Source organism: Camelus bactrianus, chromosome 3 (genome assembly GCF_048773025.1).
Source record: "Camelus bactrianus isolate YW-2024 breed Bactrian camel chromosome 3, ASM4877302v1, whole genome shotgun sequence".
In the NCBI taxonomy this organism is placed as follows: domain Eukaryota; kingdom Metazoa; phylum Chordata; class Mammalia; order Artiodactyla; family Camelidae; genus Camelus; species Camelus bactrianus.
In genome coordinates this window covers 131,066,001-131,091,387 of record NC_133541.1, presented here as the reverse complement: position 1 = coordinate 131,091,387, position 25,387 = coordinate 131,066,001, and the positions used below count along the sequence as shown (strand labels likewise).

Sequence of the window (25,387 nt, the reverse complement as noted above, 5' to 3'; positions counted from 1 at the left end):
TTAGAGAGAAAAAATATTATATTTTACTGGATATTAAGTTCTAGTTTTGTTAATTGAGGTCTATATTTACTAAGACACTTCCCAGATCATTCCTTGCTTTTATGTCATATTGCTGTACAGTTTAATTTAATTATGAAAAGGATACTCTAGGTTTGTTTCCGAAGCTCAGTAATCTATCCTTGTGTAAATTTCCAATGCTCCATGACCTAAGCCAGGGGATTATACATACTGGAACATGCATGACTTAAAGAACTGTCTCCAACCTGAATGGAAAGACCTTTTATCAAGTACTCTTAACTAGACCATACACACAAAAGCTGAAGGAAACGGAATTTCGGATTCATTTCCTATCAGAAACAGCCCCTTCAGTGCACTGGCCTATAGAGCACTTGCTCACCTGAAAACAATGCCAAAATGGTGAAAAAGCTACCAGGCCAGGATGAGAAGAAGACGACATCTGAGCTCGACAGCTGACCCAAGACAACGGACCAGGCTTGTATACCAATTACTTTGACAATTTCTCCTACCTTTGATTATGAACTACTCCAATTGTTAAGTTTATGGTAAATTACCTATGTCTAGTACTTCTGTGTTACCTTGGTGGGTTTCCCTACTCCAAGGCTCTAACTAGATAGCCCTCAGAAACGTTATTCTAAAAATAATTTATAGTTCTGTTTAGGCCACTGTTGATCTTACAACGTGGGAGAACTCACCTGGCCAATTAATACCTGCTCGGAGCCTGACCATAAATATGAACTTTCTCATAAGATCACTCAAACTCAATCAGAAATACAAGCAAAATTTTAACCCAAATATACAACTTCTCTACTATTAAATTCTTACTCGTGACTTTAAAACGTTACTAGCTATATTAGTTATATGATCTCTATTTTATTAAATTGTTGTCTGTTACATTTCCCAACGTGTAACTAGGCCTACAAGATTGATGATGGCTAAACATCCTGAAGAAATAGATAAAATTTTTAACCCTGCATAAAATAAATGTAATAGTGTGATTCTAGGTATGGTAATGAGCAACGAAGGGAAAACATTTCCTGGATCATAATAGACTAGTAAGACAGGCGATCCAGAAAACTTTTAGTATCAACAGGCCCTGAAAAAAAACCTAACACCTTGAATGGCAGCTCAGAAAATTCTTCACCTGAAATAGGAATGAGCCATCCTAGCACCGTGGGACAAAATTGGTCATGAAATGTCTCTCAAAATATAGGTCGAATTTAGGACCAAGGGGGAGCACTGTGAATGAAAATACTACAATGTGAGTGAAAATACTGCAACCATGTCAGTAAACAAAGAATGCTGAGACCAAGCCCTCAGCAGCTGCTGCCACACCCCAGCGAGGATATGCCTGAAACCCAGCCTTTCAGCCACTCACTGTGGTGCCCTCTGAGCAGACTCAGAAAAAGAAAGGACAGGATACTGTCCCTAGATAGCTAGGTGCTTGCCAAAGGAATGAATTCAATAACCCATATATTTGCTTCATCCCATACATAGAAAAGCACTAAATACTTGAACTTGAGATATCTGGCTTTCTTTAGATAACAAGCAATCTTTTATTGTTCCAAGTACCTGGTCTTTGTTGTAAAGCTCCTATTTATCCAAGCTCCTCCCCTACCTCTTGGGAGCAGTCCCTCAGAGATCTGAGAGGCTGTCATCCAGGCTCGAGCCCTCCCGCCAAATAAAACATAACTCTTAAATTTTAGGCTGAACGATTATTTCAATGAAGTCCCAGAATAGACACAACTCATCAATTCTGTAATGGAACACACTGAATCAGGAACCAAAAGCATGTTCTAGTCCCGAAAAACTACGGTTTCCTCTTTCTTCCTGTCATTATACAATCCCACCAGAAATCATTAATTTGCTGTCTGCACGCTTGGCAACCAAACTCAGAGAAGTTTCAACTTAACAGAGCTCCATGCTGGGGAGAAACCCCCGCAGAAGCACAGCGGTCGGCCTGCCCTCCCGCACGCTCTGCTGACCCCTAGTGTCCTCCGTGGAGACCAGGCCAACAGAACTGCTCCAAACAGCTACAAAGTCCCACAGATTAAATAAAAGCATTTTATTTTATACTATATGTTATGTATATACTCATCTCTGAAAACAGTTTTGCCAGAAGCCCAAATCTTCAACATTAATCTGCAAAGGCAAATCCGGTCCCCAAGGGAAAACAAGTTTTATGATGATGCTATGGCCTCCAAAGTCCTCTCCAGGACCATCAACCAAACTGCCTGCAGGCCTGCAGCTGCAGGCGGCTACATGTCTGCTTTTAAAGCAACCCCTTCCTGCCCTCGGGCACTACAATGTCCCTCTACGCCCTCCCTTCTCAGGGTAAGAGCAGCTGCTGCAGAACCTTGCAGGGCAGCACTGACAGGACTGAACAAAAGGATCAGAGCTAAACTAAGCCTTCTGATGACACGAGCTGTGTCACTTTACAGATGAAGATATATAGAGAGAGGGGTGGGGTGATATTGCTCAAAGTCACACAGCTAATAAGTGGCAAAGTCCATACCTCTGCTCCTCCCTCTGGCGTGATGCCCCAGCTGGGACGCCCACAGGGTTCTCTCGTGCCTGCCTGACCAGTCATTTACTGTCACTCATAACCCACAACACGGTCTGACCCTAGCCTGCCTTTTCAGCATCTTTTCCTTCCAATCTCGCAGGAACAAGGCTGCTTGGGCCACTTTATGACTTCCGGCTTCCCAAAACCTCCATGCTCAGGCTGGTCTTGCCTGTGCATCCTTCCCCATGCTCAGAGGCACTTCTTCCCCTGCAGGAGGACTTTTCCACTCTCCGCAGGGACACCCCCTCAGGGGAGCCCTCTTCTTGCCCTCAGAATGGCAGGTGTCCCAGGCCACATCCCGAGCTGCCCCATTAGGTCTGCGGGTGCTCAGGTCTGCTAGTCAGACCAGCAGCCTCAGAGCCAGGAATTATGCCCGGGTCACCCTGCAAACCTACTGCCCACCTCACAGCCCCCAGCCAGCAGGCCACCTGGAAGTCACAGCAAGTGCCGCACCCAATCCAGAAGTCTCTTCATTTGCCGGCACCGCTGATGACTTGTCTCCAACCTTTGGTCAGTTTTGCAAAAAAGAGCACCTTCCACAGTGAACAGTGGGTTTTCGCTTCAGCTCCCATCCTTACTGCAAACGTCAAGGGAAACCAAAAGGCCTTTTCTCAACACTTTTCTGATGACACCCTTCCACCCACTATACTCATATGCTCAAGAAAATTGGGTCCACGTGATTTTGTTTCCCTTTCGCTAAGTGGCTCAAAACACTGTGTGATTTTTTTTTCCTTTTTTGAGGGTATTTGTACTCAGTTTCTCGGCTTTACTCTGTTTTTGTCTCTCTCTTCAGTATCCCAAGCAGTTACCACTTCTTAGCCACTTCAGCAGCCTCCCTCCCAACATCCAGTCTAGGAAATGAGCTGTGATGAGGGGCCTGGAGGCAATCACAGAAGAAGCAACTAAGGGACAGAGAGGCGACATAGTTTGCCCAAGGTGATCAGCCTCAACCCCCAACAGTGTGTTTCACGTCCCTCTGTTTAACTCTTATGCTAAACAAGCTAACTTTTTGTAGATTATGGTTATAAACAAATGAGGTATCAAAATACATAGAAGGACACACATCAACTCTAAGATGTTCATTAACTTCACTATTTTGTTTCTATTTTTTTTATTTCTATTAAAAAATAATTAAGAACCTCTGCAGTCAATATAGAAAAATGTTACTGGGTTTTAATCCAGAATATAGAGGTGTTGTGTGTCATTACTCATACTTATTTGTATGTTCACAAGACAAAATGATTTGAAGGTCTCTCTCCCCTCCTCCTACTCAGTACCTGCTCTCACCAGATCTCCCAGTCCACACATCTAACAGCCTTTCACTTCACCCACAGCTGAATTCATCAGTTTTCCCCCAGAGCTCCCTCTGCAGCTTTCCCTCCTCAGAGCACAGCAGGACCATCACTTACCTCATTAATCCACCCAGAAACCTGGGCCTTCCTCCATCCTACCTTCACAGACAGCATTCATCCTTTCATTTTTACCATCTAAACATGCCTTCAATCTGTTCGCTTTTACCCACTGACCGTCCCACCGCTCAAGTGGAAGCCACCAACACTGCACACCTGGACTCACGAGTCTCCCAATTGTCCCCACAGCCGCTCTCACGTACTTGAGACAAAAGGGATTGTGTCACTCCCGCGGTTTTAGGACTCTTTTCAAACCCACTCTTCTTAGAAGAAACTCCCAGTTCTTCACCTGGTAAAGATCTTTGCCATCAAATTGTCAGCTCAGGGAGGGCAGGACACGCCCTCTCCCCTCGGCCCCTCCCTCTGGCAGAGCATCTGCTTGGGAGGACCTGCTGAGCTACACCAGCCTGTATTCTAACCCTGGTCTTGAGTTCTTAGCAAACTGCTTCACTTATCCATACAAACCCAAGGTAGATTAGAAAGATTTTAGATGTTGAGCTAGACTATTGATTTGGGGATTTTGCACTAGCAACCTGCAAGTACATGTTCTAATGATTCTGTCTTCTTAACACCACACCCAGATTTAAGGAGTATTTGTGGAATGTCTTCGGAGTAAAAGGGACTGTACTTTAACAGACTATATGTTTTATAACATGAACAACCCTGACAGGGTCACAAATGGAACCACCTCACAAGTGACAGAAGACAGGTGAGAGGCACAAAGCAACAGGTCACAGAGATGGTAAGAGCAAAGTTGTTTCTCCAACCCCCCCAAAATTTTTTGAAAGAACCGAAAACTCTGAATTTGGAAAGTAAAACACTATCATATAAAGAAATAAAATAAATAATCCTCTTCATCAGTGTTTCAAGATCTGACTGCACAATTTTTTAGCATGCCATACTGAATCCTAGCACAGAAAAATCAGATGGACTAGTGGTGAGTAAGTTCCAGGGAAACGGCAGCAATTCCTCCACTTGTAAGAGGACACACACTCAATTGTCGAAGGTGATTTTAAACCACATTCTGGAGAAATTCAGAAGATTCAGGCACCGATTCTAGATGGTGATGACACGGAAGGACGGGTTGGATGCATGCTTCTAACTGAGTCACCGGCATTCTTACACTGCAGGGGGAAACGGAGGCTCTCAGTTATGAGCAGAGATGTTCCTGTCATATCTCCCAGGCCGTGCCTCGGGGACTCAGTGTCCTGCAGCAGCCCGGCCCCAGGCGAGGACCCGCAGCGTGGCCCACTCAACCAGGAGGGGCACTGTGCTTGAGAAAGCCCATCCCCGATGGGAGAAAGAGGGGCTGGTGGGGTTGTGTGTAACTATAAATGATCATAGAAATACACCTGCATACATTCATTTGATACAATTAATATTAGCAGGCTATTTAACAAAATTTCAATTGTCAGTGTTAATTTTACCATTCCTTTCCTGTTGTCCCCTGCACTCTGAGACAGGCTTAGGCTCTCTCACACCTGCAGCTCTGATGCAATAGTTGTGAAGTCATTTTACTTTGCTGCAAGTGTCCTCGCTCCCCGTGTCGCTGTGACTGTCGTCTCTTAACAGAGTCAGATGTCTTCCTGGATCTCTCCCTGAGTTCCTTGCTCCTGCTTCTCAGATCCTGAGATAAAGAACAGGTGAAGACACATGACTAGAAAAGGCACTGTGGACTTGACCAAAGTCCTCAGTGACCCCCTAGGTGAGTGCTGCCCACCCCTTACCTTCGATTCTCAACGTTCTGCCCAGGGTGACATCCAGACAGGAAAGAGTCTTGGGCCCAATTAAAAGCTGTGAGGCTTGGGTGCAGGGAAAGGTGCAGGAGCTGGTTCTGTAGCCTGGCCCCTCCCCACCTCTGCTACTCTCTCTCCCGAGGCCCCGCCCCCAAGCCCCCAGGCTCCCTGATCTTCTGTCCTTCTCTTCTACACTACTCCAAGCACTTTTCCCCTTCCTTTATTCCCTGATTATCCCCAGCTGGAGTGATTTTTTCATCACAGCATCTAAAAAAATTTCCTACAGCTGAAAAAGAAGTCTCCAGAGGTCAATGCCCACATGGTGGTTCCTGAAGAGAGCCCCTGGTTAGGGGGACTCTCACCAACACTCACAGGGCATCAGACATGTTGCAGGGTCGACCACCCCCAACAAGAATTTGCTGTGACCCCTATGCCCGCACAGCATCCCTGTTCACAAAACTTTAGTTGGGCCACTTATCCGTTATTAAGAAGCAAAAGTAAAAAAATTGCACATGTTTCTTACTAAAATTATCTATGAGGTGGAAAAAGAAATTGTAATAGAAAAGAACAAATTTGACTCCATGTTAGATGTGTTCGTTTGTCTTTAAACCTGTACCCTGTTTTCTAGGCTAAGACTTGTTATCTCTGCACCTTTTGTAAAAGAAAGTTGCCTTTAGCCTGAAATATCCAGGAGGGCCTATTCTGCGGGCTCTGATCTTTAAGGATGTTAGCTCTTCTACACTTATGTAGAGATGGCAAGTTGCAAAATAAAGAATAAACTTTGTTTTTTTGAGGTTTTACAGGGGTGCCATGATTTGACCCACATGGACAGCTGCAAGAACAAAGGATTCCAAGGAAATCAATTCGTACAGCAAGAAGTTTGCAACAACCAACCACACCCCCACCACTTTTTAGTATAAAAGGAGACTGAATTCTGACTTGGGGAAGAGAGTTCTCCTGGATATCAGTATGCCATCTTCTGAGTCTGCCAGCTTTTCAAATAAAGTCACTATTCCTTACTCCAAAAGCTCATCTCCCGATTTATTGGCCTGTCATGCAGCAAGCAGAACGAGTTTGGACTTGGTAAATAAATGACTGCATTAGAGGTAGTATGTCTCCACTGTTTCCTCATTTCCAGTATGTCACAACCAATCAATTTTATATGCTGTTTAACAACACGACCAAAAAACCTATTATACGGAATTGATTCCATGGAAATAAAATTATTTCTTCTCCTTCAAAACTTTGTTCTTTTCTATTTTATTTTGTTTTGCTTATTGAAAAGAAAATAAAAGTCAAATCATTTTATTTCACCTATTTTTTATAGCTACATATTGTAAATACTACAAAGATATTTAAATTGCAATAAAAATTGTTCATATATTAGTATAAAGATATATACACAATCAAAGCAGAGTAGGAAAGGAGTGGATATTTACTAAAAATCCACTGCACATCCAGTCTTTTACAAGCATATTCTGGAATATAAGCTCTATTATCCAGGGGTCCACCACCCCCATTCTCACTGCCGAGTCCCAGAGTAATCAACCTCCAAGGCACCAGCATAGAACCACGCGATCACTATTTTAGGTATAAATGAGGGAATTAGCTCTTTCAATTCTAAAACAGAAACCTTAAAATAAATACTGAACTTATTTACAAAGAAAATTGGACACAAAAAAGTACAGTTTCTCCCCCAAGTCACAAAGATAATTACTGGTAAAGGCAATATTTGAACTCATCTGCCTGATTCTAAAAACTAAGGTGGAAATCCCCTTCGACTGTGGAGGTCCAGCAGCACAGCCTATCACCCTATCTTTGTTCAGATCTAGCTTTAGACAGCCTGAGACAGCACCCCATTCCTATGGAACTCGAGGGCAAACGATAACAATAAGGATTTTATATTCAGTAGTTTCTTAGGTCTCATTTATATAAAGTGTCAGCAGGTCAGCAGAAAACTCTGGGAAATATGAGTGGGTCCAGAGCTTTTTGCTGATAAGAAACAATCTATCAGGACAGAGTGACCTTCCCATGAGAGGCCTCATGGACATAAACTAAAGGCAGCTGAGCAATGAAAACTAGCAAGACCATGGAACTCAAGCAAGAAAGATCCCTGCCATCCCCCACCCAGTTGCCTCTTCACCCACATGGACAAGATGGCAGAAGACCCAGGTTCTTGTCCAAGTTACACCATCATGGATTCTCACCCATAAAAATTTATGACTCTATGCTGTCTTAAGCCATTTCCAACTCAAATATGATGACACCAATATCTCAGCAGAATGTCTATGTCTTCACTTTCTCTCTTCTATTAGGATACTATATCTATGGCCAAAAAGCAGAAATCCAATTAAAAACAACATGCACGAAGGCTGGTGAAAGTCTGCGTAAGAGACTTTGTTCTCACGCTCAGTGAATGAAAACTCAGAAAAAGTGTTACTTCTCCCTCTGCAAGTGGGAGGTAGCCTGATTGTGTGTGTGTTTGTGTGCACGTGTGTGTGTGTGTTTAAATCAAATACAATGCATTCTGGGATGTGTACAGATTTTTTTTGTTACTGTCATTTCATGAGGATGAGCCAACCTTTAAAGTAACTTGAATCTAGTGTTCTGAGAGAGTCCCAGGATCTTTTGATGGAGGAGGGGAAAGGGGAAAGGAAAGGAGGAAAGAAGTAAATGAAGCAAAGGAGTAAGAATACTACTAGGGAAAGGCAAGACTTTAATTTTGTTCCTACTTGCATCACACACAAATTAGGGACTGACTTTCCCCCATGTCTCGTCAAGCACTGAGTTGCAGAAGAAGAGGCGACAGCCCATTTCTCACTGAGATTGTGACTGTACATGGCATCTTATAGACACAAATTATTTACCCTGATCAAACACTCTAGCAGCAGGCCGTAATTCTCCTGTTTTGAGAGACAAGAAAACAGGAGTTCAAAGAGGATGTATAACTTGAGAAAAGTCAGAGGACCAGTAAGCTAAAGAGGATGAATTCAAACTCAGATCTGAATGGAGAGGCTGATCTTCCCACTCCCAGGGCTGGAATATCCTTAACAGACAGGCTTCCCAGCTCCCTGCATTGTTCCTGGCACCAAGCATTTCCCATGGCGATGGTATCCTGTTCTCACAGACACAGTGCTCTGTGCAGCCAATAACCTCCATTCGACCTTGATCATATACCTGCCTCACTCACCAGGCTTCTCCATACAGACAGGAAAGCTGGCTTTCAAGTGCGTACAAAGCCACCCCTGGACTTACCTGGGCTCTTCAGTGGCTTTTCCAGCATAAAGGCAGCCATGAAAGTGCTCACAGTTTGTACATGAGCCACACTACCTCTCTCCATGTGTCTCCCAACCTATACTACTTAGCTATGACCATTTTGAGAATCTTGGAAACAAATTTTTAAAAACAGAAAAGAAAGTATTCTGTAACAAGTACTTAATACTTACAATTTTAAATGACAAGTTACAAAGTGAGTATTTACAAATTGAATCTGCCTTCCTAGGTGTCAGTTTTAACAGTTAAAAAATATAATAGCAAAAATTTTCACTTACAAAATTAACAAAAACATCAACAATAATCTGGAATAAACTCAAAAACAATGCCCATGTTGTACATGGAGAAACACAGGACTGTACTGAGGGGTAAAGTAAGAAGTGTGAATGCAGAGACATCAACATATTGTATGGAGGAAAGCAGTTTTGTAAAGATGAACGTTCTCCTAAAGATAATTCAAAACTTACTTAAAAATCCCATGACAGCTCTTATCTGTTTTTTTTTAACTTGAGCAAAATATTTTGGAACTCTTCAGGAATAATAAAGTCATAATACTAGACAAGAAAATTGGGGATGGAAAAAAGAATAAAAAAATCACACTGTCATATATTAAATAAATTTTTACAATATGTAATATATAGCACTGGAGTAAGAAAGTAAGACTGACAGAAATAAACCATGAGCTCAAAATGAGACTCTAGTGTACATAAATATTTTTTACAGGTGGGATTTCAAATCAAAGAGCAAAGTATGAATTCAATAATTGTCTTGGGACAATCAGAGAATCACCTGGAAAAAACAAATTCTATTCCAGTCATAATGACCACAAGAAAAATTACAGATAGTGATGTAAATATTAGAAAGTACTAATAACAGCAAATACAACTCTTTGCTCATAGTAATTCAACTTCTCCTCACTATAACAAGTAGTATTATCATCTCCATCATAGAGATTAAAAAATCCTACAGAGGAGATATATACCATTATAAGAAAGTATTTCTAAGAATACTATCAAGGATAAAACCCAAAAAGAAGACATTTACTGTCTTAAGATTATTTTCGGCCACAACAAAAATAAACCTACTGAACAAAATGAAAGGCAAGAAATGACAAGAAAAAGCTCTGTGATACATGTTAATGAAGACAAGGGGTTAATGTTCATAACATACAAAGAGCTGTCACAAAGCAACAAGAAGCTCCCTCACTTAAATGTGTGCAAAGGACAAAAGGGATGATTCACCTTTTAAAAGTCAGATGGCTAATGAGTGAAAAATGCTCAATACCTCACTGGTCATCAAGTGCAAACTAAAACAATGAAAAAGCAATTTTGCTCATCATATTGGCAAATGTTTTTAAAAAATATTCTAGGTAGTGTCCATCTTTGAGAGAACAAACTGAGCGATCTTTTTGGAGGACGACGTGTCAATGGATATGTAAACTCTGAAAAATGTGTGTACACACAGACTGAACTCCATTTTAGGAATCGTTTCGTTTAGAAAAAAAATCAGTTCAAAAAGATGTACTCATCAGAGCATTTACACAGCACTTTTTACAATGGTGGGAAGAAAAGCTGAAGTGAAATCATATCCAGCGATAGAGAATTGGTTACATAAGTTATTCTACATCTTTTCATTCCCCGCAGGAGAAGGAATTTCTAGAGTCACTTGAAAGGAGCCTGTGATGTATGTAATTGTCACATCCAGGGACTAAATTCCCAGAAACCTTAACTAAAGGAATACTCATACAAGATCACAGGAATGTTTGTACAAGAAGGACGCCAGTCAAACACCCTTTCTGACAGTGGAAAATGGAGAAAACTTAAGTATCCACCATCAAGACAATGATGCGGTAAAACAAGGCGAGCTGTGGGCACTAAGGGGCAGGCGTTTTGGCGTGGTCCAAGGCCTTGTCCACAGTACTCTCCCACCAAAAGTGTCCTTACACAAGAGACAAAATCTACTGCACATCAGGAGACCCCTCTACTCTATCTGAAAGGACCGGGTGAGACTGGAGTGGGAGGACGTCTATGATATACACCTCAGTGAATAAACCGAGCTGCACAAAACATATAGTATGGCCTTATTTTTCAATAAAGCATATATACACACACATATACATAGATTTCTCATATACATGTATGTAAGTGTATATATATATGACAGGCATAAAGGTCATGAAATATATACACCACATTGTCAGCAGTTTTTACTCTCAGGAAAAAAAGGGGAAGGGATGTAGGGGCCTTTCGGTACCACCACAGTTCTCTTTTCAGTATTTCAGTTAAATATACTTGGAATTTAAAAGTTTATTTAAGTCCGAAGTAAAATGGACGATGCCTCCACAAGACAGAATGCTATACTGGTCAATAAAAATCATGCCAGGGGAGAGAGAATACTGTAGAAAAACGTGTAATAAGCCGAATGGAAAATGGAGGTCTCCACACAGTAAACAGGCACAGAGTGCTCGCTGGTTTTTATGACACACGTAATACACACTGATGAAAAGAACAGAAAATAGATGTTAAAATGTTAATTATTATCTCTGAGTATTGGGACCAGGATAGAAACTTTTGTCCCTTTTTTCAGACTTATTATATTAAATACACATTATTTCTCATCTGAAAAAAGCATTTTTAGATGTCTAGTACCACACATTGAAAAAATTACACTAGTACTTACAGAAATAACTAGGAGACACGGCAGCAGCGTCACACAGTGTAGAACGGGCGATCCTGAATAACACCGCGCAGTTACATAAGGACCCACAAAGTGAGAGCACCTGCTGTCATAGGGCGTAGCCCCCTTCTATTTGTCAGTTGTGTCTTCAGGGCTGAGGCAGTTCTGAGCACGGCAGTGTCAGTGCTGCTGTCTGGATGGATGCCACTGGATGTGAGGGCACCTGCAAGCCGAGAGGAAGAACAGAAATCATCCTCTGCTTTTTCTGTCTTGTTTCTTTGTTACTTTTGAAGAGAGGTGTAAATAAGATAAACTAAATCTTCCATACTAAAATTTCAGTAATGAAACCGTTTTTAAAGTGTTCACAACTTATATTCTGCCTATAACTGTCTTTTCAAAAAAGCATCATATTTCTTAAATGTTAATTAACTCAGTTAATTAACTACCTGTTGAAACCTATTAAAGAACATGAAATGAACTATGTAAAATCACCACGCCTGCAGTGACTGGCACAGCTGTCTTGATAGCAGTGCAGTCAGCCCCCACCATCCCGTGGCCCTGAGCTCCTGATGCTGCTAAGAGAGCACGCTACCACCTCAGATGGAGAGAAACGGTGAAAGCGTTTTCTGAAATCTACAGCACTGACAAAACATAACTGACAAATCCCAGGCTCCTTTGAGGCTGTCATTTTCTGTTTCTGGCCTACACCCGTCAATGAGCAGAACCATCCCATTCCCGAGCCATGGGACTCATGTGGGAAGCAGTTTTGGAGAAATTTCCAGGTATAGAATGTAACCAACTATACATAGAACTCTGAAAAAAGAAAAGATGCAATACTCTGATTTTGGAAGAAACTCAAAATATTCTCCTAAGCCTTAGTAGCTGGAAAGGCTGGGCATCTCCTAAGCCACTTATTTATTTCACAGCCAGTGAGCATCTCCCACAAACCCTGTTTCCCTGTGTCTGCTGGGAGCCTCAGGCACACTGTTGCTGTCGATCTTATAAGTCACAGGGCTGAGGCGTGTGTCTCACGCCTGCAACTCTCACACAGGCTCGCCTCCTAGCCTCACTGTCTGAACTTGGCCCCATTTTCTCACCTGTTTATTTGGTATCTGTTCTTCTGTAAGCTGCCTGAAATGCTTTTTGGAACAAGTCAGAAGAATCAGTGGGTAGAGAAATGGACAGATGGACAGGTGAGAGTTGGGGAGACAGAGTGACTCCAAGAAAAGGGGAACAAAGAAAATTTCCTATGCAGAACCCTCTTCTAGTCAGGGAAGAAAACCACCACTGAGAAGTGTGAAGAGGCAGGTGGCTTAGGACTGTTTCCTGGATTCCATGAAATGTCACACCAAGAGATGAGAGGGTAGAACTATAAATAATAAAAGAAAAAAGCATGCATGCTTGAAAAATATATCTAAAATATGTACTTTCTAAAGAATAGATTCAAATCAGCACGGCCCAATAACACAATCCTTGGGTATTTACAGAAGTGAGAATCCCATCTCCAAACAACAAGGCATCCCTTCGGAGCACTAAGAGTCTACACGGGACGGTCATAAAGCTGTCACCGCAAAAGCGATGCTATCCTGCCCTTACGAGGAATGAGCAGCTGTGCTCGGGCTGCCCACGCGCGCCATTTACACCCCACAGCACCTCTACGGGAGAGGGACGCCTAGCGAGACCCATCTCTGCAGGACAGAAAACAAGTCCGGGAGAGGCTAAGCCGACCTACCAGTTCTCCATCTCACAGGACTGGTCACTCCAGAGCAGGACTCGAACTCGGATCCACGTTTGTAACCGCAGTACTACCGTGATTTGTGTGCTTTTTGTGTGTATAATACATTTGTTTCCGGCATGAAAGGATATTTAACAAATGTTCGATTGTCTTGTCTATCTCATTAGCTCACAATCTTTATATTTTTGAATTGTACTCTTTTCCCCTGGAGAAAGGAACGGAAAGAGCGGGGGTCAGAATGAGATGGGGCTCCATTCTTTATCTGTTACCTCATCTCATCCAGTCCCCAACCAGGGAGAAGGAGCAAATGTTCTCTTCATCTTTAAAGAGAGAGCTCCACTGATGGTGACTTACTCAACTCCAAAACCAAGTCTGGGGGAAGGGCACAGACAGCAACCAGAGAAGTATCACCCGTAGGAAGGAGAAAAGAGCTCAGGGGAGGGCTCAGGGGGTCAGCCTGATTTAAATTCAATGGATAATATAATACCACAGACTAGAAATACTAGCATGCAGTGAATTTGCTATTTCTTGACATCTAGCAAGTTTTCATAGCCCGCATGAAACATTATCGTGAACTAGTTAAAGGAAGAGTCCACACTCAGGGAAAATCAATGCCACAGGCAGGCTGAAACCCAGGCTGGAGGAAAGGAAGAGAAAAGGCATAGTTAAGAAGAGGGGAAAGTCTGGGAAAAAGACATCATCACAAGGACTCTCCAGCATCATCCAGCTATCATATAATCATTCATTCAAGAGAGAGTTACTTAGGTCGTATTTTGTGCAAGATTTTACACAGGGAAAAGCAAGAGTGCAGCGTCCATGGTGGCAGCAAGTGGGGGGCTATAATACAATTCTGATCCTGGTACCTTGCACACTTGTACTCAGTATAAAGGCAAAAAAATAAGGTAAAATAATACTATGTAAACTCTACGCATTGTTGAAAAAAATTAAAGAAGACCTAAATACCTGGACAGACACACCACGCACATTCCTGGATCAGATGACAACGCTCTTGGGATGGCAGTGCTCCCCAGAGCGATCTGTATACTCAACGTGGTCTCGATCACAATCCCAGCGGGCTCCTCTGCAGTAACTGACTAGCTGCTGCTACTATTCATATGGGAATTCGAGGGACTCAGTTACCAAAACGTACTTGAAAAAAAGAAAAAAATGAGAGGACTTGTAATTCTCAATTTCAAACCTTACAACTGTATCTCCAGGTGAGGTTAGAGGCCATTTTTAAGTTATTACTGGGTTTATCCTTATTTTCAAAATTCTCTACAATGAATATACCTGTTAGAATAAGAAAAATAAAAAGTAAGGTATCTTGTAAAACATGCACAGTGATTCATTGGGAAAAAAATTATTTTAACTATAAAGAGGTAAACAAATATCTAGTGAAAAAGGACTACTTAAAAACAAGTGTGCATTTACAATTTTCATAAATTGAAAACTGAAAAGCACAAAAACATCAAGTTTCTAGGGAGACTAGTGAAACATATTAATAGTTATTTTCAAAAATTCTAATTGAACAATGAAAACTCAAGAAAGGGAAAATTGTGATTGACACCCAATTGCAAACACATGGAGAGCAAACGCCTAGAAATCACAGTTCCTTTAAATCTGCTTCTAACTCAATAGGAGAGGAAATTCCTCACTTAGGGGACAGTGGAATCCCATACATAAGACAGGATACACAGTACAAACTGCAGTAGTATCGGGAGTGAATTTCTTAGAATTCTAATGTTACAACATTGCTGAAAAACTATAAAAACACTGACAGACAGATTAAAACACACAGTCATATATATTATATAGAAACATATGAAGTCTGCTCCCATGTTGCATAGAAATACAAACATATTTGTTCATTTATAGGCACTGATTACTTTATCCCAGATAGATTATTTCAACTAAAACAAAAAATCAATAATACACTCCTCTTGTCAAATCTACTTGATAAGTTACTCTGCTATGTAACCATAATGTGTTTAAGATAGATCTAAAATTAGTGAAAAATCTTTGTATGGTTTCTTGAATTGTTCTCAAAATTCCAAGCTTAATTTTCAAATAGATCTGAGCAGTATTTCTATATTATCTTTTCCCTTGTGAAATGAACAACACAGTCTATTGTCAAAATTCTGTCCTTACAATGATTCACGAGCACCGTTTCCTAACAAAACTGCTGAACAGCAAGGCACTATCCAGACACTGTGACCAAATAAATGAAACACAAGGAAGACAGTGACCCTATCCTGGAGGGCTTATAATCTGTGTCAACAGCGGGTTTTTATTTGATTGGTTTGATTGGGTAGCAAAATAAAATCAATCAAGTACTTTCTGCTTTTAGCATTCTGTAAGTCATGACTGTTTTTAGTGTCATGAGAAGGAAAGAATTAAGCATGACTTGATTAGGTCAACTAGCAACAATCATCACTGGAGAGTGAGTAATAAAGAAGTTAACTGAAAGAAATGCTTCTGCCTACATGAGACCTAAAATAAATCTACACTGATATCCGAAAGGAAAATGAGGAGATGAGGTCCCCAATGAGAAAACAAACTAACAAGGAATCAAAAAAGGAAAGACGTTTTCATTAACGATTCCAGGCAGTAGTGGAGCATGGTGGTGAGGATCACAGATGTTTGGGACAAACATGAGTGTCTGAACTCCTACAGCACTGGGTAGCTGTGAAACTGATATTTCAGAGAAATTTTCTGCATCTCAGTCTTCTATCCATACACTGGGGACAACAACCGCACCCATCTCCTAGAACGGTCCTACCAATTAAGTTATTTTATATATAAAATTTTAAATAAAATACCTCAGATTTTAAATAATACCCCAAAAGCACAAGGAACAAAGAAAACAGAGATAAATTGGAGTTCATCAAAATTTAAAACTTTGCTTCAAAGGACACCATCCAGAAAGTGAAAAAACAACACACAGGAGAAATTTTTTTCAAATCATTTATCTGATAAGGAATTTGTATCTATAAAAAAAAAAAGTACCTCCTACAACTCAACAATAAAAAGGCAACTCAATTAAAAGGTGAATAAAGGATCTGAAATGGTATTTTTTAAGGAAAATATACAAATGGCCAATAAGCACAAAGAAACGATGTTCAATATCTTTAGCTGTAAGGGAAATCAAGTCAAAATCACTAGGAGAAACCGCTTCACATTCACTACAATAGGTTTTAATAAAAAAAAATAGTAACAAGCACTAATAAGGACACAGAGGAAGCGGAGCGCGCAGCCCTTGCTGGTGAGGACGTAACACAGCGTGGCCACTTTGGAAAACAGCCTGGCAGGTCCTCAGAGAGTTGAACATTTGGTTTCTGAATGACCCAGCAACTCTGCTGTCTGGGCACAGACGTAAGAGAACTGAAAACAAATGTCCACATAAAAACTCCTACAGGAATATTCATGGCGACACTACTCATCACAGCCAAAAAGCAGAAACAACACAATTGCCTATCACCTGATGAATGGGTAAACAGTGGGGCCCAGCCATACAGTGGAATATTATTCAGCAATAACAAAGCATAGTGTACTGACCCAGGCCACAACGTGGACAAAATTTGATAACGTTACTCAGTGTGAAATAACTCAGTCACAATAGACGGTTCCACTTACATGAAGTGACTCGATTTAAATGAAATGTCCAGCACAGGCAAATCCACAGAGAGAGAAGAGTGGCTCCTTGGGGCTGGGGGAGGATGGGGAAGATGGGAATGACTGCTTATGCATACGGGGCTTCCTCTTGGGGGAATGAAAATATTCTAAGATTAAATGGGATGCACAATTCTGGGCATAGAGTAAAAACGACTGTATATTTAAATGGGTGAATTGTATTAAAACTGGTAAGAAAAAAAGCACCTCGGCCCAGTACCTTCCCTAGTAAATGCAAATTGCTAACTTTTATTAGAGGAAGAAGAAACTGCCCTCAGCATGAAAGTAGGAGATCAGCAAATGTGAGTTAACCGAAATTGGACAAGAGCATTTCACTTGAAACAGTTGCTGAGTGTACACGAAATATTCAGAAATAGGAAAATCTGTTTCACATCAGGAAGAAGCATTCTGCTTCAAATGCAGATCAAGGATTCGGCAAGCCCAGCTGCTACAAATGACCAGAGAAGAAACCTGGTTCTTAAAACAAGCACCAGAGCCAACAAGGAAATGGTGGTGAGGAAAGCAGGCGGCCGACTATCTGGAACAGTTTGCTACAAATAATTTCTCCACTGAAAATTTAAAAATAAAATGAAAGTGATAAAATGCTCTGTTGACCTCACGTGAATGGGCTTCCTTCGGTGCTCGACTGTTCTGTAACCCCGATTGAGAGACTCAGGAGAATCAGCATGTCTCCTGGGAGTCCCCAAAGGACTGCCCACCAGCACGTTGACCACCATCACATCTGCCAGGGTTGAATTGCAGAGAAGAGACCAACTTCTTAAAGACACAGGAAATGTTGACAAGGGAAGAAAAAGCTGCAGTCAGTCCTGGGACAGAGGCCCTCTGAGCAGAGGCCAGAAGGCTGCAGGTGAACTGCAGTGGCCGTGGGACAGGAAGGGACCATGGGGGAGCATATCTCAATTCTCTCCTCTCTCTCCATCGGGTAGGAGAGATAAACCTGCATCCTTCTCACCTGGAACTGTGGGTTGGCTGGCAGATGTCTTACCGACATGGAATGATTATTCAAGTCTCTGTGGAAAAAGTCAATAAATCGAGAAGGAGTAGGGAGCCAACTCCACGAGCCTCTCAATTGCACCCTTATTTATTGTGTATAATCAAAGGAAAAATTCATTAACAGTTGTGTGATAGTAATAGGAACATCGGGAAAGACAGTATGAAGCAGAGATTGTAGAATACACAATGAGTACAAAGGATTAGTGTATCTTTAGGGAAGTCATGGGGTGAGGGGTGCAAGATACATTTTTAGACATGTGAATTACAAAGCAGACCACCAGACCAGCCAGGTCCTTGTTCTGTGGATCATAGACTATCTAACAGCACACAAGCTCAGCGTTTATAGCTGAGGGCCTCGGTCCTTGCTTTGCAACCAGCAGAGTGCTATCTAAAAGCTCAACTATGCAAGCAAAGCATTGTCTCTGCTTTTTAAGGCAAGGAGACTGGAGTGAGGATGTACAGGCACTTGCTTGCAAAGCAGTTTTTAAGCATATATTTTTCTTCTTAAGTTCACAGGAGGCTGGAGTGTGTTACAATTTGTTAAACCAATCATGGGGTCCCACATGGAACCATTATGGAGGACACCCCAGGATGACAAATCCTGCCTCTGGGTCTTTTCCTGCCATCTTCAGCCACTCTAGCAGGGTCTAGGCACATCCGTGAATAACGATCCTACAGAACTACCCACACTCTTAACTCCTGGTGCTTGAAACTTAATTTTAGCTCTACACAACTTACCGTAGAAAAGTTTCAGAAATAAAAGATATAATATTCCTTTTATATCTCATCATATTACTGATTTTTCTGATTGCTCTAAGTTGCTTCTACTTGGTAAAGCACATAATTCTGCAGGTGAATTCAGTAATTTCCATTGGGCATATCTAGCCATTTTGGGCTCTCTAACTTCTATTGGTCAAATACCGATACACTTAATTGATTTCTTTGTTTATCAATTTCAGCCGGGAGGAGAGGGAGTGTCACTCTTTTCCTCAGCCCACCCTCAACCCTTTTCTCATCAACTCAGGCCTCCTGAAAACAAAACAAAGGATTTGTTTCCCTTCTACTCTTTCCACAAAACCAACAGGAAACATCAGCCTAGAGAAAGAATTCAACACAAATGTTAAAACAAATATCTATAAACCTGGAGCAACTCCATCTCCGAATCATGATACACAATGACATGAGAGTAAGTGTGTCAGGCACAAAGCATGCGTGAGCCTGACCACCTGATTTCTATTTTTCAAAGGAAGGAAGGTTTTCATATTTTTTATTATCATACTTTGTCATTGTTTCTGATTATGCCAAAAAATAGTTTATGAAAGAATTATGCACTGCAATAACAGATTACTATTGTATCAATTATAGAAGGCATTCAGAGGGGATAGGAAAAGCCACCTCTGTAAAAAATGCAAAATTTCTTCCCCTGTTAAGAACACGTATACAAAATGCAACAGAGAATTCAAATTCTTGTGGAGAGGAGCAAAAGCCACAGAACCAAAGCAAAGTCAATAGAATGAGTTAATTCAGAATTCACTGGACAAACATGCTCAATGCATTCAAATAATTTTAAAGGCACACTGCAAACCATTCACTTAATGATCTGCAGGCTAGAGGAAGCATTTCCCGCTTTAACAGACAACAGAAATCAATAGGGTGCCCCAACAAACAAGGACCAAAGAACAATCAGGTTTTTAACAGCTCTGATAAATCAGCATGTTCTAAAGATCAAAATCCAGAAATTTTAAACATTCATTCACACCACAATGAAACAAGCACTTAAAAAAAAAAAAAACAAAAAAACAAAGAAACTAAGCACATAGATCATGTACATAGATCAATGAGGACTTTATGTACCGCTGGAAGAACAGGCTATAGCCTTTTACTTGAAAAATAAAACTACTTTTAATGATAACTGCTAAAACACATTTCATCATTCATGTTGCCTTGAAAAATCTGAGGCACTTGTATCTGATCAGAAAAGCAATTCTGGGAAATAGTAGGTTACAATTCAGTGCCAGTTTGCTTTAGAAGAAAAGAGAAAAAAAAGCTACTGTTTCTCATATCCTGCACAAAGTGTGAAGTGCCTCCCTGCCTCTTTCTCCTCCCGTTTTCTGAGCTCATGCTCCCCAACCCTTCTGAAACAAGTATGAGAAACTCTTATTCCCACCAATATGCAAAATGACAAAAGAATATCAATTTATTTGTGTAAATATATGCCTATACCTTGAACTGTAGGAGAAAGGTATCAGAAGTCCATATGAAACTTATTTCTAGATTCCTGAAATCACACACACAAACGTTCACACAGACACAGACACATACCCCCTGGATTACTGGGCACTTCACAAATTTAGGAATTCCAACTTCTAGAAGATAACTTTGTAGTTAGTTTAAAATACAAATCTGTCAGCTTTTGAAAGCCTTGATCATCTGCTAAACCATCCAAATATCAAAGAGATCCAATTAGCTTTCTCTGTAGAATGTAATTTCACTTGATGGCAAAACAGACCCTAAGAAGTACTGGATCAAAGATTCGTGTTTATCACTACCTATGATCGTTTTTAAGCACATTAACAGATTCAGAAATGTATGTCTCAACAACATTTATTCTTATTGAAAAAGCATACGTGTTCAACTCTCTATACAGTGACTAGGTCCCATGATGGTTTTTAAGAGCTATTTTGTGTATTGAAATATTTATTTTCAAGTGCAGACAAGGAGGGTGTGTATTACTCAGTTGTAGAGCACCTGCTTAGCATGAACAATGTCCTGGATTCAGTCCCCAGTACCTCCAAAAAAATAAATAAAAATAAGTGCATATTTAAAAATAAGAATAAAGTTATATAAAAAAAAGCAGACTAAAAAGCACTGCAATCTATGTGCTACAATTATACTAAAAAAAAAGTGTTTCTTTCAAATATTGACTATATGCCAATCACAGAGACAATCACAAATCACACCTGAACCATCACGTGTGATTCTCAACAACCCTAAGTAGACACGGATGAGAATCCCGGCACTGAGGATGAGGAGACGGAGCTCGGAAGATCCGGGGACTCTGACCGTCCTGCTCCCCGTGACACCACGTCAACCCAGGGCAAGCTCTGACAGACCTGCTCTGAGGGGACACCCAGCTGCATGGAACCTTGGGGCATTGGGGAGTCCCAGAAAACACTAAAAATTGTTCAGTGAAAAACCAGCTCAAATATATTACACTTTGCCACATCCTTTAAAAAGGGAAAATGACTGAGACCTTTTTGATACCTCCGTGTCCTTTCTGCCATCATCAATTATTTGCCCTCTCAGGGTGACCAGTGATGAACTGGACCCCATATGAAATGCACTCAGATGGAAGAGCTTTTAAAGTTATTTTAAGAAGTTTGTAAGACCCTGTCTATGCCTCACACAGGTGGTCATCCATCACTTCTCACCTGAAATCACTCCATTTCTGCTTTTTAAAATCCCTTCATCTAATCCAGGATTTTCAACAGCAAAGAAGCACCTCAACCACAGACACTGGACAGCTTTTCACCAAACGGGCTCGAACAGCCCATTGGACTACCTGGAAAACCTTTTCTTCTATTAAAACCACTTCCAGGTACTTCATCATTTTCTGATTGGTGGACTTGGCCTCTGACTGGCCTACTCAGAGAGCTCCCAGCCTCACATGCGGGGGTGGGAGAGGACCCTGCTGTTGGGGGAAATCAGTGAGGAAGGCGGACATACTCCCGCCAGGTCTGCAAGGGTAGAAGTGCCACAACGTGCTCAGAAATTATACCGTCATCACCCCTGGGCTCCCATGGACTTGTTTCACATTAACCAAACTCATGACACACTGATGAAAGAAAACCAGAAACTTAACTTATTAATGTAACAGAAGACGTGAAACTATGAACCAGACTGAAATATCAGAGTTCAACCATGAGTACATTTTCTCAATGGCCTAATCACGGGGAGGCAGTCACATGGCAAGCATGGACAGAAACAGAGCAGGAAGGGTTTCTAGATTAACTCAATGGACTAAATTTCTGTTATAAGAACTGATCTACTGCCTGGAAAACAAATAACGCCAATCACGATGCACTCTCTGTGGACAGTGGCCAAGACATGACTATGAGCATCTGTGTAACTCTCCTTTCCCTGTCCTTTCTGGGCTAACATATGCACAGAGGTACAAAGATTCAGGGATGCAGATAACTCTAAACACCCAAAGCCCATCTCTGGGAGCCTCAAACCAGTAAGCCAGGGTTTAAATACCAGCTCTGCCACTTACTATTTCTGTGATTTTGGCCAACTTACCCTCTGTGTGCCTCAATTTCCACACTGTAAAACTGGGATAACAATCAAACCTTCCTTACTCGCTTGTTGAGAAGATTGAAGGATTCATTTCTGTAAAACTCTCAGAAAAGAATGTAGCACATTTTGGGTGTTCAACAAATGTCAACTTAATATCAAAGTGAATTACAAGTCTCCCTTCTAATCATCTTATGTGTTTCCTGGCTAGTCTAACTCCCAAAGAAAATCCTTATTTCTCCTTTTATAAACTCTTGGGGAGGACCCTTCTCTTCCATCCCACCACCTGTTTCAACCGAGGGAGGGAATGCCTCCTAACCACTCCTCTGGGCCATGGAGAGTGCTTCTCCATTCACACCCCTGGCCCCTGGCCAACAGCTAGCCCTCCTCACACTAACAGAGTGAGGTGTGAGTCCGGGGAGACAAGCAGGGCATTTGAAACCCTTCCTTTCCCTCCAGTGTTGATCACCATTGGGAAGCACTTGGGATGCTCGGCTCCATGGCAGGGCAGCCTTGTGCATGAACGGGCAGGTCCTCTCAAGGGAAGGCTCGCTGTGTCACAGAGCTACATGGGACAGGGTGAGTCTCTAATTCTGGGACACAGTATCATGACACGCATTTTCCCACAGCCCTGAAGTTCATGGAGAACGTGGCTTCATCAGTAACAAATAAGACATTTATCGCCTGCCTACTCTTTTGTGTCATCTCTCAGTTGGCTGCTGGAGACAACATGTGTATAAGTATTGGATCCCTTTAAGCCCCAAAATATATGAAGTAACAAAGAATTCTGTGGCTTAACGTTGGTTCAGGGCGACTGTGTAACAGTTCTGACTCTGCTGATGCTTAATTATGGGTATAGGAACTAAGGAACCTCCTCAAATATCTTTCAGCATAAAACCAGCTTTTCTTATTTTCCTGTTTCTTAGTAATTGCCAAAGACTCTCAAATGATGGCTTCACACAAAAAAGCAGCTAAAGTTTATGAGCCCTCTTGACATACCCACTGTGGTAAACACTTTACATAATTTCTAATTCTCACAATTCTACAAAGCAGATATGAATGTCCCCATCTCACAGACGAGGGAAAAACTCAGAGCAAACTGACTCAGGCTCACGTGGCTCAGTGGCAGCACGTGCACGCAAACCCAACTCAAATATCTACACCCCTTCGTATATGTACCAAACCTCCTACCACCAATTAACACACAGCGGCGGAGTCAATACTCAGGAACTCAATACACTTTTCAGCTTTAAGTTGTTCCAGAGGCCGCTTCTAGCTGTTTTATAAAATCCCGGCTCACTGACTTCTAACACTGGAAGAAAAGACCGATTTTGCCATTGTTTGCACAGCAAGTCTGAAATGTTCACAGCGAGATGACAGAATAAGTCTAAGACATAAGCAGAATAATTTTTCCAGATAGACAGACATAATGGACATTGTGCTATTCTGAAGCACTAAGCAACGGAATCAAAACAAAATAACATTTGTTAAGCCTTCTTTTGCAAAAGGAATATTAAGACTGTTAGAAGGTGCAACAGCGCCACCTATGGCTAAAATGACCTTCCAGGTTGCCGGGAAAGATGCAACACAAAAATTGCCTGTAGGATCAGTAAAGAGAATCAGATAACTAAAAGCTTATGTAGCACATACTGCACTTTGCTTCGGGGGAAGGGAAGGGTATTCAGTATTTAATCTGATATTGCTAATACTCCTGAATATAAACAAAAGACATAGGTTCATGGAAACTCATCTTAGAAGAGGAAAGAATCCAGTCCAGCCACTTCATTTTACAGGAGGGGAAACTGAGACATGGGTTCTGTCCTGCAATCGGCAGCAAAGCTCTCCCAGGCCTCATGTCTTGCACTGTAGCATAAACCAACAGATCTGTACTAGGCCTATATTCATAAAAGTCACGTTTGTATTTTTCCAACAGTAGGTTATCTAAGTATCTTGCAAAATAATTCTCAAAGAGCCAGGATATCATACAAGATTGATGAAATACAAAAACATTTATTTACATAATAAAACAGCATGAGCTTTATTCTATTAAAAAAGTGACTTGTTAAATCAATGTTTTGATATTTTAAACCTGTTAAGAGTGCAGGAAAAAAAATCAAAATTTTGCTTAATCACAAAAGAGAGAAGCTTATTCCCTGAAAATGATCAATGTGGATTTTACTAAACTTAATGAATCTGGTCAGAATCCCACGAATTTAAATGTCTGTGTGGACGGTTACACGGCAACATGAATTCTGAGTTGTAACAATAAATATTCTGTGTAAATAATATTCAAGGTGGTCTGATTAAGGCAATTTAACTAGTCCCTGTCTCACTTGTATGATACAGATTTCATTAAAACTTCATACTACACTAAAAAAAAAATGAATCCTTGTTACTTTAAACCATATTCAAATATATCATATATATAAATATTATAAATATTGAATATGCATCAGAAATAAGCGACACTCTTTAGTATTCAGAGTTGATCCTTCTAAAATATCTGTCATTCTGACAGCACATTTTTATTAAGCACCTCTTGGGTTCTTTGTATACAAGGCGTCTAACTCTCACAGTCAGACAAGTTAAACGATATTACTCAAATTTCACAAATGAGGAAATGTACTTAAGCCATGAAAACAACTTACATATTCACCATCAGGAAAGAAAAGAGTAAAGATTTTACTTATAATATTCACTGACAATCTTTTCTTCCATATTAAGACTACATAAAACCAATTCAGTCTTTGTAAGTATTTCTGTCAATAAGGGCCACTAGAGAAAAACATGTAACATCATAAGCAATGGTTGGACTTTCAAAGCCCACTTCTCTTTGGCACTATAATTGTTTTTAATGTTTTGTTTTTTGTGCTAACAGACCACTAAATTAAAAAAATTAACTTTTTAAGTAATTACCTGAGAATTAAACATTTGTGAAAATGTACAATTTTAATTTATGACACTCTGTCTCACATTCTCACTGGTGTCTCTCCTTTGA

General features: G+C 40.9%; 2 long non-coding RNA genes across 5 annotated transcripts in view; both read right to left on the bottom strand.

The window, feature by feature from the left end:
* LOC141577138 (uncharacterized) overlaps positions 1-11,889 on the bottom strand; it is a 34,716-nt gene extending 22,827 nt beyond the window's left edge. Inside the window, exon 1 of the long non-coding RNA XR_012505763.1 lies at positions 11,682-11,889. This is a non-coding gene — a long non-coding RNA (uncharacterized LOC141577138). The remainder of the gene's footprint in view (positions 1-11,681) is intronic.
* Positions 1-25,387, bottom strand: part of LOC141577139 (uncharacterized) — a 440,247-nt gene that overhangs the window by 347,965 nt on the left and 66,895 nt on the right. The window lies entirely within an intron of this gene.